Genomic DNA, 16364 nt, shown 5'->3' on the forward strand with positions numbered 1-16364 from the left:
GTGTGCGCGTGTGTGTGAGAGTGTATGTGTGCATGCACTCACATCTTTATGCATTCATGTATTGATGGACACTTGGGTGGCTTCCATATTTTGGCTGTTATAAATAATGCTGCTGTAAATGTAGGGGTGCATGTATCTTTCTGAATTACTGTTTCTTTGGGTAAATACCCAGTAGTGGAATTACTGGGACAGACTGAATTCTATTTTTCATTTTTTGAGGAACCTCCATACTGTTTTGCACAGTAGTTGTACCAATTCTCCTTCCTGCCAACAGTGCAAGAGGGTTCCCTTTTCTCCACATCACTGCCAACACTTTTTGTTTCCTGTCTTTTTGATACTGTCCATTTGGACTGTGCGAGGTGATATCTCACTGTGGTTTTAATTTACATTTTCAGACGGTGAGTGATGTTGAGGCTTTTTTCATATGTCTGTTGGCCATTTGTATGTGTCTTTTGGAAAAATGTCTGTTCAGGTTCAGGTCCTCTGCTGCTTTTTTGGGGGGGTATTGCACTCTATTAATTCTTTATATATTTTTATTTTAATCTCATCAGATACATCATTGCAAATATCTTCTCCTATTTAGTAGATGGCCTTTTTGTGTTCTTGATGGTTTCCTTTGATGTGTAGAAACTTTTTATTTTGGTGTAGCTTGGGTAGTTTTTTGTTTTTTGTTTTTTTTCTGTGTTTTTTTTTTTTTTTTTTTTTTTTTTTTTCTCTNGGCTGATGTCTAAGAGATTACTGCCTGTTTTTTGTTTGTTTGTTTGTTTTTGTGGGGTTTTTACTTTTTGGATTTTGTTTGTTTGTTAGGATTTTTATGGTTTCAGTCTTACATTTAGGTCTTTAATTCAATTTGAGTTTATTTTTGTAGATGGTGTGAGAAAGTGGTCTAGTTTCGTTCTTTTGCATCCAGCTGTCCACTTTTCCCAACACCACTTGTTCAAGAGTCTCTTTTTCTCATTGTATTTTTTCCTTCCTATGTCATATATTACTTGGCTCTATAAGCATAGGTTTATTTATGGGGTTTCTAACCTGCTCTATTTGATCTATATGCCTATTTATGTGCCACTTTTGATTAGAAAACAATGTTTTAATTACTGCTGCTTATAGTATATCTTGAAACCTGGGATTGTGATACCTCCAGCTTTGTTCTTTTTTCTCAAGATTGCTTTGGCTATCTGAGGCCTTCTATGTATTACTTGTTCTGGTTCTGTGAAAAATGCTGTTAGTATTTTGATAGGGACTACATTGAATTTGTAGAATGCTTTGAGTAGTATGGACAATATTTAACAATATTAATTCTTCCAGTCCATGAGTATGGTATATCCATTTGTGTCATCTTCAGGCCTTTCATTAATGTTTAGTAGTTTTTGGAGTATAGGTCTTTCTCTTCCTTGGTTGAATTTTCCTAGGTGTTTTAATTCTTTTTAGTGCAATTATTATTGGGATTTTTTTTCTTTATTTCTGTTTCTGCCACTTCATTTTTAGTATACAGAAATGCAATAGATTTCCATATGTTAATCTTGTATCCTACAACTTTACTGAATTCATTTATTAATTCTAATAGTTTTTTGGTAGTGTCTTTAGTGTTTTCTGTATATTCTATCACATCATCTGCAAATAGTGACAGTTTAACTTCTTCTTTACCAATTTGGATGCCATTTATTTCTTTTGTTTCATTGCGGTGGCTAGGACTTTCAGTAATATGTTGAATAAAATTGGTGACAGTGGACATCTTTGCCTTAGAGGAAACACTTTCAGTTTTTCTGCATTGAGTATGAAGTTAGCTGGGGGTCTTTCATATATGGTCTTTATTATTATGTTGAGTTATATTCCCTCTAAACACACTTTGTTGAGTTTTCATCATGAATGGATGTTGTACTTTGTCAAGTGCTTTTTCTGCATCTATTGAGATGATCATGTGGTTTTCATCCTTTTCTTCTTAACACAATGTTTCACATTGATTTGTGAATATTGATCCACCCTTGCATCTCTGGCTTAAATCCAACTTGACCATGTTGAATTATTCTTTAAATATATTGTTGACTTCAGTTTGCTAATATTTCATTGAGGATTTTTGCATCTATGTTCATCAGGTCCTGTAGTTTTCTTGTTTTTTAGCATCTTTGTCTACCTTTGGTATCAGGGTAATAGTGACCTCATAGAATGTATTTGGAAGTTTTCCTCCCTCTTCTGCCTCTTGAAGCAGTTTGAGAAAATAGATATTATTGATTCTTTAAATGTTTCTTTAAATGTTTGATAGAGTTCACCTGTAAAGCCATCTGGTCCTGGACTTTTGTTTGTTGGTGGTCTTTAAATTACTGATTCAATTTCATTACTAATAATCAGTCTGTTGGAATTCTCTTTTTCTTCCTAATTCAGTTTTGGAAGATTGTATGCCTCAAGGAATTTATCCATTTCTGCTAGATTATCCAGTTTTTTAGCATATAATTTTTCATAATATTCTCTTATAATCGTTTGTATTTCTGTGGTGTCAGTTGTTACTTCTCCTTCATTTCTTATTTTATTTATATGAGTGTTCTCTCTCTCTTTTTTTATGGGTCTGGCTAGTTTTATCCATTTTTTTTTTCTATTGAAAGAACCAGCTCTTGATTTCATTTTGATCTTGTCTATTGTTTTCTTAGTCTCTATTTTATTTATTTTTGTTCTAATCTATTATTTCTTCCTTTATTCTACTAACTTTATGTTTGTTCTTCTTTTTCTATTTCTTTTCCGTGTAACGTTAGATTGTTTATTTGAAATTTTTCTTGCTATATCCTAAAGGTTTTGGAGTTTGTGTTTTCCTTTTCGTTTGTCTCCAATTATTTTTTTACTTCCTCTTTGATTTCTTCATTGACCCATTTGTTGTTTAGTAGCATGTTGTTTAGCTTCCATGTGTTTGCCTTTTTCTAGTTTTTTGTTTTGTTTTGTTTTGTTTGTTTGCTTGTTTTGTATTTGATTTCCAGTATCATACCATTGTGGTCAGAAAAGATCTTGATATGATTTCAATCTTACAAGTTTATTGAGACTTTTTTGTGGCCTAACATGGAATCTATCCTGAAGAATGTTTCATGTGCACTTGAAAAGAATGTGTATTCTGCTCTTTTTAGATAAAAATGTTCTGTGTACATCAGTTAAGTCCATCTTGTCAAATGTGTCATTCAGAGCCATTGCTTCCTTTTTGATTATCTGCTTGAATGATCTATTACTGATGTAAGGGGGTGTTAAAGTCTTCTACTATTATTGTATTAAAGTCAATTTCTCCCTTTATGTCTGTTAATATTTGCTTTATGTATTTAGGGGCTTCAGTGTTGGATGTATAGATATTTACCTTTTCTATATTGTCTGTTGGATTGATCCCTTTATCGTTAACACCCTTCTTAGTTACTTGGTACAGTCTTTGTTTTAAAATCTATTTTGTCTATTTTAAGTTAGCTACTGTGTGTTTTTTTTTCCCCTTTCATTTGCATGGAATATCTTTTTCCATCCTTTCACGTTCAGTATATATCTTTAGGTCTGAAGTCAGTCTCTTAAACACAGCATATAGGTGAGTCTTGTTTTTTATCCATTCAGTCTTTTGATTGGAGCATTTAGGCGTTTACATTTAAATTAATTATTGAGAGGTGTATACTTACTGCCATTTTGTTCATTGTTTTCTGGTTGTTTTTGCAGTTCTTCTCTGTTCCTGCCTTCTTTTCTTCCTCTCTGCTCTTGTGGTTTGATGGCTTTCTTTGGTGTGATGCTTAGATTCTTTTCTCTTTATTTTTGTGTATCTAGTATAGGTTTTTGATTTGTGGTTACCACTGGCTTCATATATATAAGATCCTACATATATAACAGTTTATATTAGCTCAATGGACCCTTAAGTTCAACACATTCTAAAAAGACTACAGTTTTATGCTGGGGGCTATGGGGCTATGTCTTTTATGTTCATACAAAGATGCATTATAGCAAAATGCCTGCATACACCAAATGCCAAGATAGCCTTTTTAACTCTTTTTCCTTCTTCCCACTTCCGAAACTCAGTTGATCATCTAATGCTGTTAATTCTATCTGAAAAATTTCTTTCAAATATTACTTCTCTTTGTGCCCATTGCCACTGTGTTGGTATACTGGTGCCTGTTATGAGTGGAATTGTGCCCCGCTTCCCAATTCATATGTTGAGGGTCTAATTTCCAGTGTGACTGTATTTGAAGTTAGGGCCTTTATAGAGATAATTACATTTAAATGAACTGGTCTAACTCCATATGACAGATGTCCTTCTGAGGAGAGGCAGAGACAGTAGAGTTGCACATGCGCAAGAGAAAGGGTCACGTGAGGACAAAATGAGAGGATGGCCATCTATAAGATGAGGAGAGAGGCCTCAAGAGAGGCTGAACCTGCCATCGCCTTGGTCTTGGACTTCCAGCCTCCGGATCTGTGAGAAAACACATTTCTTGTTTTGTAAGCCACCTGGCCTATGGTCTTCTATAATGGCATCCATAGAAAACTATTACGGAGCTCATAATTTATTATTAAGGAAATTGAACTTATTTCCTATTTTCCCATTCTCCCTATTTTATTTTTAGGAGAGAACCTCTAATTTCCTGGTCTTAACGTTTTGCTGAAATGATTTCCCACTGAGGAGCACTGGCTGTATGTTATCTGTGGCAGATTCTGTCTCCTGTTACTATTTCCAGGAGGGGCTCAGAGCACTGAGAAAAAGCTGACTCTGGGAGAGGGCCGGAGTCCCTAAGATAGGGATCAGATCAAGCTCTTCCTGTGTCTTTTATTACAGTATCTTTCACTCACACAAAAACTATATTTTAGAAACCATTTGTATACAATTGTCTCATATGACTTGATCCTTAAAACAAGTCTGCAGGATGTGTCATGTGGGACCTCCAATGCAAAGCTGAAGAAACAAACTTAGAAGGTGATTTAATTGCTCAATATCTGACAGACACTGAGGGGCAGAAACAGTCTAGAAATTCAGTGGTTCCGACTCAAAGCTCATTGTTCTTTCCACTCTGTCACGTTCAAGAATGACACACCGGATTATATTCATTTGCTGTGCACAGTGGAATTGCAGCAAACATATATTTAATTCATTTGAATTAAACTGCAGGAGAGGCCCAACATCAAAATCATTTAAATTAAACATAGACTACTGTGTCAGACATCTTACTTAAGAAGAATATGCCCCAGGCAGTGGAATCAGTCAAGCTTAAAAGAGTAATTTGGGTCTGGTGAATCCTATGAACAAAAATATTTCATTCATTTCAAGAGGTTTCAACCACTGATAAAGAAGTAAAATATATTGTTCAAACTTAAGTAAATTGATGACGACAGAGAATTTGGATACATTAATTGAGGGCTGTAGAGAAACATCAAATAAGGAAAAGATATTCTGATACATAATTGGTCAAGTAGAGCTATTCTCTCTTTGTAAATTTCCTTTGGAAAATTAACAGATTGACCTTCTGGCTCCTGTATCTTCTGAGTAAGATTGTTTGAATGGTGTAAATAGGGTTTCCCAGGCCTAATCACCTTTTGTTAAACCAAAGTAACTCAAGTAATGAAATTCTCACCTGCAAACCTGAGGACAAGATACTGGGTCCATGTAAATTTACCAAGGCGTAAATACCCAAATAATATGCTGGAGCTTCTGCAAACGTCTTCTCTATGATAGTGAAGTCTTTCCTTTTTTTTTTTTTTTTTAATGCAGTCAACAGTATGCATTTTTTGTTTAAAAATTTTTTTATTAATGTTTATTTATTTTGAGAGGGAGACAGAGACAGAGCATAAGCAGGGGAGGTGCAAAGAGAGACTGAGACACCAGATCCGAAGCAGGCTCCCAGCTCTGAGATGTCAGCACAGAGCCTGACGTAGGGCTTGAACTCACAAACTGCGAGATCATGACCTGAGCCGAAGTTGGACGCTTAACCGACTAAGGCACCCAGGCGCCCCAACCGTCTTTGAAATAGGAAAGTTTCCAACCAATTTTTTTCTTACGATTTGTGACAACTAATTTTATGTGTCAACTGGACTGGACTAAGGGATCCCCCAAACAACTGGTAAAACATTATTTCTGGGTGTGTCTGAGAGGCTGTTTCCAGAAGACACTACCATTCGAATCAGAAGGCTAAGTAAAGAAGCGCTTCCCTCACCAGTGTGGGTGGACATCATGCAATCTGCTGAGGACCCCAGTACGATGAAAAGGCAGCGGGTGGGCACATTTTCTTTTCTTGATGCAGGGAGTCCTTCTCCTGCCCTGGCGCAGAGCAATGCCTGGTTCTCTGGCCTTCAGACTTGGACTGAATGATAGCGCTGGCTTCCCCGATTCCCTGCAGACAGCAGACGGTGGGACTTCTCAGCTTCTATAACTGTGTGAGCAGGTTTCTGCAGCCAACCCCCTCCTGTGCATACCTCTCTGTGCGTCTCATATGGGTTCTGTTTCCCAGGAGAACCCTGATAATACGCAGCTATTCTGCCTGTGACTCCCGAACTGTTGCTACGGCATGGTGCTCATCTGTTCCTACAGTCTGGTCTCGGAGCTTTGATACCTTAAGTCCTGAGATTATTGTTTCAGTAAATAATGAATCAGAACAAAAATAAAGGGCAAAGTCACTTTATGAATTTGCACATACTTCAGAATAACATGTGTAAACATGTCACAAACCACTGTAACAATATTAATAAGGAGCTAACTCCTCCATTCTATGTGCCCTATCATCTTCCATCTATTCTTTTATCGTCCTCATTTGTTCTTGTACTTACGGAAACAATTAATAAACAGCAGCAAGTCTTTATCTCAAACTAGTTGGAAGATATTTTACTCTGTGTCCATCTTGTCACCCTTTTCTTGGCTGGCCAGTTGGTATATGTCTTACTGAAATGCAAGGATGGTTAATCTGTTTTTATTTGATTCAGTTCGCTTTTAGTTTATCCTCAGCCAGAGGGGCGGGGGAAATCATGTTGTTATTTTCCAATTTGTGTGTCTTTTCTGGGCATATTTCATTTCATATGCCTGAGGAGGTATCATAATGGGCAGTATAATGTTTTTTTCTGTCTCAGCTACCCACATGAGCTGTGTGAAGGACATATGTATCCAAAACCCAATGAAATACTAAATTCTAATTTTTTGGTATTATAAATGGAATTGTTATTACTTAGAGAAGTTCCTAAACAGACTTAAATATTTATTTGAGTGTCCTTAAATGGCCATGGATACATTGTTAGAGATACTAAACGACATTTTGGAGAATATTAGGCATTGTTTAAAATCCCTAGAGATAGAAGTTTGTCCAGTCATTAGAAGAGGAGTCAAAGGGAAATTTTGCTAAGAGTAGTAAGGATACTATTACATTGTTTATGCAAGAATGCTTCTAGTGGTTTGTAACTAAAGTAATTTTGCTGGCACATTAAAAAAAATTCCACTGGATCGCAGGAATGATGTCATTTAGAAGCGTGATTCATTAATGTAAGTAGAGGATTATTTGCTTTTATTTCTAATGCACGGTGAGAATTTTTATGCTAAATATACCAAAGGGTTGTAACTTTAGGCCAACATGATAAATATATTACAAATGGCTCAAAAAGAAATCAAAAGTGGAATCTAGATGATTGACTACATTTTTGTTTTTGGTTATAACAGTTCTCTTAGATAAATCCAGTATTAGGTTACCTTTGCATAGTTTCCAATTATAACTTTCTATGAAAAAAAGGAAAGGAAAATAGGTACCATACACTTAGCCTCTTTCTAAAATACAGAATGACACTACCTTTCTGAATATTGGCCACAATGCTACATTCCTAACAGCTTTATTATTTGAGTGACCAAAATTTGTTGGTGAAGACCTAAATATGGCTGGAAAATAGTTATTACAATTATTATAATATTAATAGCCATTTCAATTTTCTGTAGGTACTAAAAATGTGCTCACCAAATCTTTAATTAATTTGCCTGTAGTGTAAAATTTTGCTATGAAGAATTATCTTACAGCACATTTTCTTACTAAATGAGAATGGCAACAAAGTAATAATTGCAGTGATTTTTAAAGTACCATGACTTTGAACTTATGGCATGAATTGTAACTAAGGTTTTTTGAATACAGTAATAATAATGTCACTTGTTTCCAGTTTAAAGCATTCCACTAGAATTACTCTGTTTCTTTGTTTGTGGTATAATCAGGGGAAGTTCACCTAAGGGTAGAATGGTAAGTGTAGAAAATTCTGGCTGATTGCAACACATGGGGACTATATTTGGCCTTCCAATAAAGGATTACTTGGTCCAAAAGTTTTAGCACGCAGCATCTGGTATTCAGGATAGCATCATGTTTTTCTAAAAACCCTAGTCAAAGTTCTGGATGAATAGCATCACCGAGTATTTGTGCTATTTCTGCCAGCTTTTCATGCCCAGGCAAAACTGCACCATCATCATGCCAGTGGTATCCAGTTGATACCTGTTAACAGCCTACACACACTTGTAAGCTTGAAAAGGTGAGGCCTTTGTAGGCTGGAAAGAGATGTGAACATAGACCAGAATTATTTAACAGCCCACATGGATCGCCATGAAAATAGTAGCTTCCTGGGTCCTTCGGATCTAACCTAGCATCCAACATTTTATGGCAAAGTGATCTCTTGATAGCCCCTTGAGCTAATTGAAATTACATGCTAAGGAAAGCACATAAACTTCAAAAAAATTGAATATAAGTTAACTTCTAAGAAAGATGAAAAAATAACCTTCCCTGTGATAGTGTGATTGGTGATCACAATGGAAAACTGTTCAAAAGTGTTAAAAGTACTGATTCAATAATAGATAACCTTTAAAGCATTTATTATTAACGTGCCTTGGGTAACCAAATTCTCCAATTATTTCTAAAGAATGCATATGCATAACTCCTTCATGTGGTTTCAACAACAACAACACAAAGTGATTCTTGCCCACGACAGGTCTGAGTGTAAATTGCCTATGTCTGGTTTGTATTAATCACTGCAGATGCCAAGTCCCTTCTTCTGAAACTGGGTTAATACAGGTGTACTATCCTTTACTTACAATTCTGAAACCCAAAACTATTGCAAACAATTGTTTTCCCTTATTTGTCAGCAAACCTGACCAGAAGTGACAGGAGGTTATTTACAGCCTTTACTTATCCCACTCCGTAGAGGTGGTCATGCATTTCACTGAGGAATTAATGTTGTTGATGGAGGGGCGATACCTCAGATACAAATGCTTGGAGATTTCTCAATTCTGGGACGTGTTTAGCCAGAGGATTTTATATAAGGGATTTGGGGCATGTCATGCCAGCTATGAGAGTTGATATGCAGAATAAGAAAATGAGGAATATTAATTTATAGTGCCCAACACAGATGAAGGGTACTACAAATTCTGTTTTCATTTTCCCTCCACAGGGAAATGTCCTCTGCAAAATTATATGCACGTTAGACAATTCATCTCCTTCTCAATCCGCCCCCCCAGTGAAAGTGTGAGGACATCATTGAAGAAGAAGAATTCTAGTTCAGATCTATAAGATATAATAAGCAAACCTCAATAATTAATTTTGGAATGATCACATCACAATATTACAGTTTTTTGCTTGGCGATGACAAGGGCAATTTCTTCCATCCAAGTACTGACCGGGCCCAGCCTTGCTTAGTTTCTGAGAGCAGACGAGATCAGGTGCCTTCAGGGTGGTTAGCTGTGGATCCTGAGGACAATTTCGGATTGGCTTACCCTAGTGGGCACTGAGAGGCTGTGTAGGAGCTGGGAGATTGTGCCCAACACATACTGGAAGCCCACGAGGACCCTGAGAATGCCGGAAATACACACACACACACACACACACACACACACACATACACACCCAACAAACAACCACAACAAACAGTAAAAAGTTAGACAGTGGAGGAAAATATTTAGAAGAAAAGCCTAAGTATTCCAACTATCTGTTTGACTTAAAAAAATGGATCAAGATGAGGGGCTAAAGGGCACATATTTGGAAAACCTCTAAGCCAAGGTCAGCAAGAGAACTATTTAGCATTGCACTGGAGTAAATAACTATAAGGACACGTTATTCTCATCCACCAGGTCAAAGTGAAGAAAGGACCAATTTATCATTCTGCATTTAAGATTTACAATTTGCCAAGGGTTTCTTGGCTATTGCCTTAGTCTCCTGAGGTTCTAAATGCTTTTCACTAAGCCTGAATCAGTTGTCTAAAGGCACATAAAGAAGCACTAATACCAGGTAGCAATATTTGCTTCATCAGTGGAGTTGGTGCTCTTTCCATGAGTGCAAAGTTAAAGGTAAAAGTATACAAAGAAAAGCTTGGGAAGGAAATAAAGTATTTGCTGAGAATTCTTTATTTCCAGATGTCCTGTGGCAAATGGCCATTATGTCAACAGTATCAGTGTTTGGCCAATTAACACTTCAAGAAGAGCACCAGAAACACAGTATAGAAAATTTCATACTTTTAAAAAAATGGGTGGGATGCCAGGGTGACTCAGTCATTAGGCATCTGACTTCGGGTCAGGTCCTGATCTCACAGTTTCTGAGTTTGAATCCCACATCGGCTGAGCATGAACCCCTCTTCCGGTGGGCTTGAGCCCTGCCTTGTGAAAAAATGGAGAACCGGCTAAACTGGCTACTCTCTCTCTTCTCTCTCTCTCACTCTCTCTCTCTCTCTCACTCTCTCCCTCCCTTTCGCCTCGCTCACTTGTGCCTCCCCATAAAAACAAATGGGGGCTTGTAGGCTTCTTCTTGCTCCCCATAGAGGAGATGGAATATTACATTTCACACATGGAGCTTTTCATTGAAGACTATTTCAGTGTTAAAAGATCTCTCTCTCTCTCTGTCTCTTTTTAAACAACTTTGACTTTAACTAATAATCCTACCATAATTAGAGGAATATTAACAAGTTCTAATACAGTGAACATTGGACAGTGGCAATTTTATTTCACACAGAGGGTGTCATCAACTGTCATCTTAGTTTTTCTACATAGAATGTCAGGAAAATCTTACTGGATCTGTCTAGAAAATAGAAGTTAGCTAAAAAAAAAAAAAAAAGAAGAAAAGAAAATAGAAGTTAGCTGCATGAATCTTTATGAGGATATAGGCCTGGTATGAAAAGAGGATGGAGGTCAAATTGGTGTGAGGGTAAAATAATCTTAAAGAAGAAAGTAGAGTACATTCATGTATTAGGAAAGATATTTACCCCCCCCCCCAAAAGTTGTCATTGATAGCTGTCAGTTCTTACCTGGTGACTCACCAACCCCTCCTAGGAATGTCTTAACATGAACTTTAAGAAACACTGTGCTTTATCAGTGTGATGGCTACTTTTATGTGCCAACTTCAACAGGCTACAATATCCAGCGATTGAATCAAACATGAATCTAGGTGTTGCTATGAAGGCATTTTGCCCATGGGCTAAATATCTACAGTTCTGATGACTTTAGTCAGGAAAATGCCTATATAATTTGGGTGGGCCTCATCCAATCAGTTGAAAGTCTTGGGAACAAAAACAGCTTTCCTGGAGTAGAAGAAACTCTGCCTCAATACTGCAACATAAACTCTTTCCTGAGTTTCCAGGTTACCATTCTGCCCCATGCTGTTCAGTTTTGCCAAGCCCTCACAACCATGTGAGCCATTTCCTTAATTCTGTTTCTCTGGAGAACCCTGACTTCTATCCCTTTCAGTCACTTTATTGTATTTCCTATTTAAGAAATGTATAGACCGGGGCGCCTGGGTGGCTTAGTCGGTTAAGCGTCTGACTTTCACTTAGGTCATGATCTCGCGGTTCGTGGGTTCGAGCCCCGCGTCGGGCTCTGTGCTGACTGCCAGCTCAGAGCCTGGAGCCTATTTCAGAGTCTGTGTCTCCCTCTCTCTCTGACCCTCCCCTGCTCACGCTCTCTCTCTCCTAGAAAAAAAAAAAAAAAAAAGAAATGTATACACAGAAATCCAAGACATTTTCAAATGCCAGGCGGCAGAACCATGCTAAGTCTTTTGCAGTTGTGGATTCTTGCCTTAAATTTGTCCCTGAGAAGACAGAGACCTAGATAAGCAGGTAGGTGTAGCAGTCATTCTGACTGATACACTAAATAGGATTTTTGAGAACTTGGTCAGTTAAAATTTATCTTTTCAGTATTTCAGAAAATGTCTTCAACCACATATGGTTTTTTGTACGTTTTTTAAATGGTAATAAAAATTGGGAACTCAGGTACCTGGCTCATGTGTGTATAATGCCAAAAATGTGCAAGAAAATGAAACCCTCAGTGCAGGTTACATAGCACATCCAAATCATGTAAATGGTGCTCTAATTATTGTCAGAAAAATTAAACGCATTGTTAAAAAGTAGTCAGTCTGTTTTCCAAAAGCCCTCTTATTTAACTTCACTGTTACGTGAGGTTCAGCACAAGTTATGAGACAGCCAACAGACCACCTTTCTTAGCATTACTCTCTATTAAGAGCATACGAGGAAGTTTTGAAATTAAGTGGGCTCGAATTGACTTCCAAGTGGCTACTTTTCATCTGGGTAATCTAAGGTGAGTCAGTCACCTTTTGGCTCAGTTTCCTCATTTATAAAATGGGGATAATGGCTTGTCCCTGCAGGTGTGGTTGTGAGGAATGATGAGATACTTAAATATTTCATTTGACTGATGCCATTGTAAAAAAAAAAAATATATATATATATGCATATATATATATTTAATGTTGGTTTCCAATTGTTCATTGTTGGTACTATAGAGAAATACAATTGATTTTTGTGCATTGACCTTGTATCCTGTGACCTTGATAGGAGCAATTTTGTGGAGTCCTTGGCAATCTACATGTAGACAGTCATGTCACCTGCAAGTAGAAATAGTTTTATTTCTTCCTTTCCAATCTGAATGCCTTGATTTGTTGTTTTATTACTCTGGCTAGGACTTCCAGTATGAGGATGAATATGAGTGATGAAAACACACATTCTTCCTTTGTTCTGGATCTTAGAAAGTTTTGAGTCTTTTACCATTAATTCTGAGGTTAGCTATAGCATTTTTATCACTAAGGAAGCCCTTTATTAAGTTAAGGAAGTTAAAGAAGAGTTGTAAAGTATTTTCTCCCCTTCTATATCCTGAAAGAGATGTGGGAATTGGTGTTACTTCTCTTTTAACTGTTTGGTACAATTCACCAGTAAAACCATCTGGACATGGAGATTTCTTTTTCAGAAGGATTTAACAATGAATTCAATTCTTTTAATCGCTAAAAGTTATTCAAATTCTCTGTTGCATAGTCAGGTGAGTTTTGGAGTTTGTGATTTTTGAAGAATAGCTCCATTTTATCCACGTTGTCAAATTTATGCATGTGGGGTTATTTGTAGTATTTCTTATTATAATTATTATCTGCAGGGTCCATAGAGATACCACCTTTTCATTCTTCATGCTGATAGTTTGTCTTCTGTCTTTATATGTCTTCTGTCTTTTAAACCTCTAGTCTAGCTAGAGGTTTATCAATTTTTAAAATCTTTTTAAAGAACTACCTACCTTGTGGTTTGTTTGTTTTTTTTTTTTTACAAATTTTCTCTATTTGTCTTCCCTTTTCTACTTCATTGATTTCTGTTCTTTATTTTTTCCATAGTTCTGCATGTTTCAAGTTTATTTTGTTCTTTTTTTCTGATTTTATAAGCTGGAAACATAGATTATTGATTTTAGACCAGCATTTGATATTGATATTTTAGACCAGTTTTGATATTCATTTTTGTTCATTTCAAAATATTTTCTAATTTCTCTTGAAATGCCCTCCTTTACCCATATGTTATGATTAGGAATATGTAGTTTAATTTCTATGTATTTGGAAACTTTACAGCGATCTTTCTGTTATTGGTTTCTATTTTTCTTAAGTTTATTTATTAGTTTGAGAGAGAGAGAGTGCATACACGAGTTGGGAAGGGACAGAGAGAGAGAGAATCTCAAGCAGGCTCCACACTGTCAGCACAGAGCTCAACATGGGGCTCAGTCTCACAACTGTGAGATAATGACCTAAGCTGCATTAGATGCTTAATCAACTGAGCCAACCAAGTGCCCCTCTGTTATTGATTTCTAAGCTAGAAACCAATATGTCATAGTCAGGGGACATAAGTTAAATGATTTCATTTCTTTTAAATTTGTTAATATTTACTTTATCATGTAGGATATGGTCTGTCTTGGTGAATGCTTCATGTGCACTTGAGGAAAAAAAGGGTATTTTGGATAGAGTGGTCAATAAATGTCCATTTATTGATTGATGGTAAAAAAAAAAAAGACCTCTAATTAGAGTTTTAATCTAGCTTCTTACTCTACTTTTACCACATCTGTGTTTAAAATCGGTAGAAGCAGTGGCATCTGAATGGCTCAGTTGGTTCAGCATCGGACTTCAGCTTAGGTCATGATCTCATGGTTCATGAGTTCAAGCCCCACATTGGGTTCTGGGCTGACAGCTCAGAGCCTGGAGCCTGCTTCGGATTCTGTGTCTCCTCTCTCTGCCCCTCCCCCGCTCATACTCTATCTCTCAAAAATAAATAAATGTTAAAAAAAGAATCCGTGGAAGCAAGGACGGTGAGCTGCTCTTGAGCACCTGTCATGGAAACATGGCTGTCTGCACCTTCTTGAAGCAAACTGCCAGTGCTTCTCAGTTTCCTCTTTTGCTTTCTGAGTCACTCTTCCTCGAACTTGTTTTCTTTGCATGGGATTTTATTCTGATACAGGTGTGTCCCCAGTTTTACTTTTGATCCCTCTGATAGGCTTTGCCATCTAAGCTCAGTTCTCTTGTGTTAGAGTTTTTTCTGCCTCTCGTTTTGTCTCATTCCTTTGTGGTTATTGTTCTGCTGCTTCAGTACAGCTGACACATAAGTCAAAATGCCGACTATTTTGAAGTAGATTTTCATTCAAGATTGTTAACTTAAAACTAAGGAGTCACAACCTAGTTTTGCTTTATATTTCATTGTGAAAAAGCCATGGATTCTACATATTTTAAATGTGTGGAAAATATACATGATCTAAACAACAGTCACATGTGTATGCTGACCAGCAGAGTATGTTCTGTGTCATCCCTGCAGGGATCACATCCCATGTATTTGCAGATGTTCTAATTCATAATGTGGAAGTTGTATATCAAAATCGTTATTTTTATTAACAGCTACAAAACAACATCGTTAATCATTTCCACAGGGACAGTATTCCCTTCTGTTCTCTAGAAAATGTCTTCTTAATGTTGAACATTTTGCCAAGTATGGCTAGCGTAGTCTAATCAGTAATTTATTTATCTAAAGATGTGTAGCAGCCAGGAGATTCATGGAGTTGCTTCATCATCTTTTGCTGCTTCTTCCTCCTTATGTGTTCTTCCTCCTTTCTCCTCTTAGTGTTAGTATTTTGCAAATTCAAGTTCTAATTAGGTTAAAACTTTCCCAGTCACCCATTCTTTATATTCCTGTGTACACTAGCCAAAATTAATAAGTAAAATTTCCCTTTGGGGAAGGGGTTCTAAATTGCAAACTAAAATTGTATATTCCATGCTAGGTCATTAGCATTAAATCTTTAATGTTAAATCTTCCAATTTTATAGAAAAAAAATAACCAAGCAGTTCTTTTTTTAAAGGGATATATAAAATATTGAGGGTAGTAGGAAATAGATCATAGTCATACAGCTGATATTGTTACTTGATTATTAAAATTCGTATTTTTATGTCGTAAAAATAGAGAGACAGAGAGAACACTGCTGTTTTCTGGGTCAAGTGCTCTAAGGGCCTTTGGCCTCCAGGCAATAAATAACTTCCTCAGGCAAATGGCTCATCTTGGGGACTCCATCAACAATAGAACCTTTAAGCGTACCACCAGGCATTGTAAATAAGGTGGGGTGAGATTGCTCTGGGTTTGACTTGAATGGGAATGAGCTTCTCAGGGAAACCTAATATTCGAATAATGCTTGAGGAGTCGTAGGAACGATATGTGCTTAAACTACATTACGATAAAGTATCTAAAATATTTTAGCGAAACTCCTGTTTTAATGCTCCTTTGCTGATTTGAGAACTATTCCATTAAAATGTACATACTACACAAGTCTCGGTGATAGTCACCAGAACTAATACACCTAAAATTCAGTGTCCAGCTCCTCTATCTTTGGTTTAATGGAATGCAAACTAGTATTCTTTCAACTCTTAATGGCTGAATTATTGACGCAAAAGAAAGAAACCAATTAGAAAAAGTTTTGTTGTTGTATTTTGGTAGCATCTCATCAAAAGAGGAGCCTTAATAAAGATAGGATGAGTAGGTAGAGGAACAGTCAGGAGAAAAGTAAACTTTTTTTTTTTTTAAATGTAGGATTTACCTTGCTGGGGGAAGGTGAAAGAGAAACAGCTATTTTCAGTTTTTCTTACATT

This window comes from Crocuta crocuta, unplaced genomic scaffold (assembly GCF_008692635.1).
Source record: "Crocuta crocuta isolate KB4526 unplaced genomic scaffold, BGI_CrCroc_1.0 scaffold88, whole genome shotgun sequence".
NCBI classification, from domain to species: domain Eukaryota; kingdom Metazoa; phylum Chordata; class Mammalia; order Carnivora; family Hyaenidae; genus Crocuta; species Crocuta crocuta.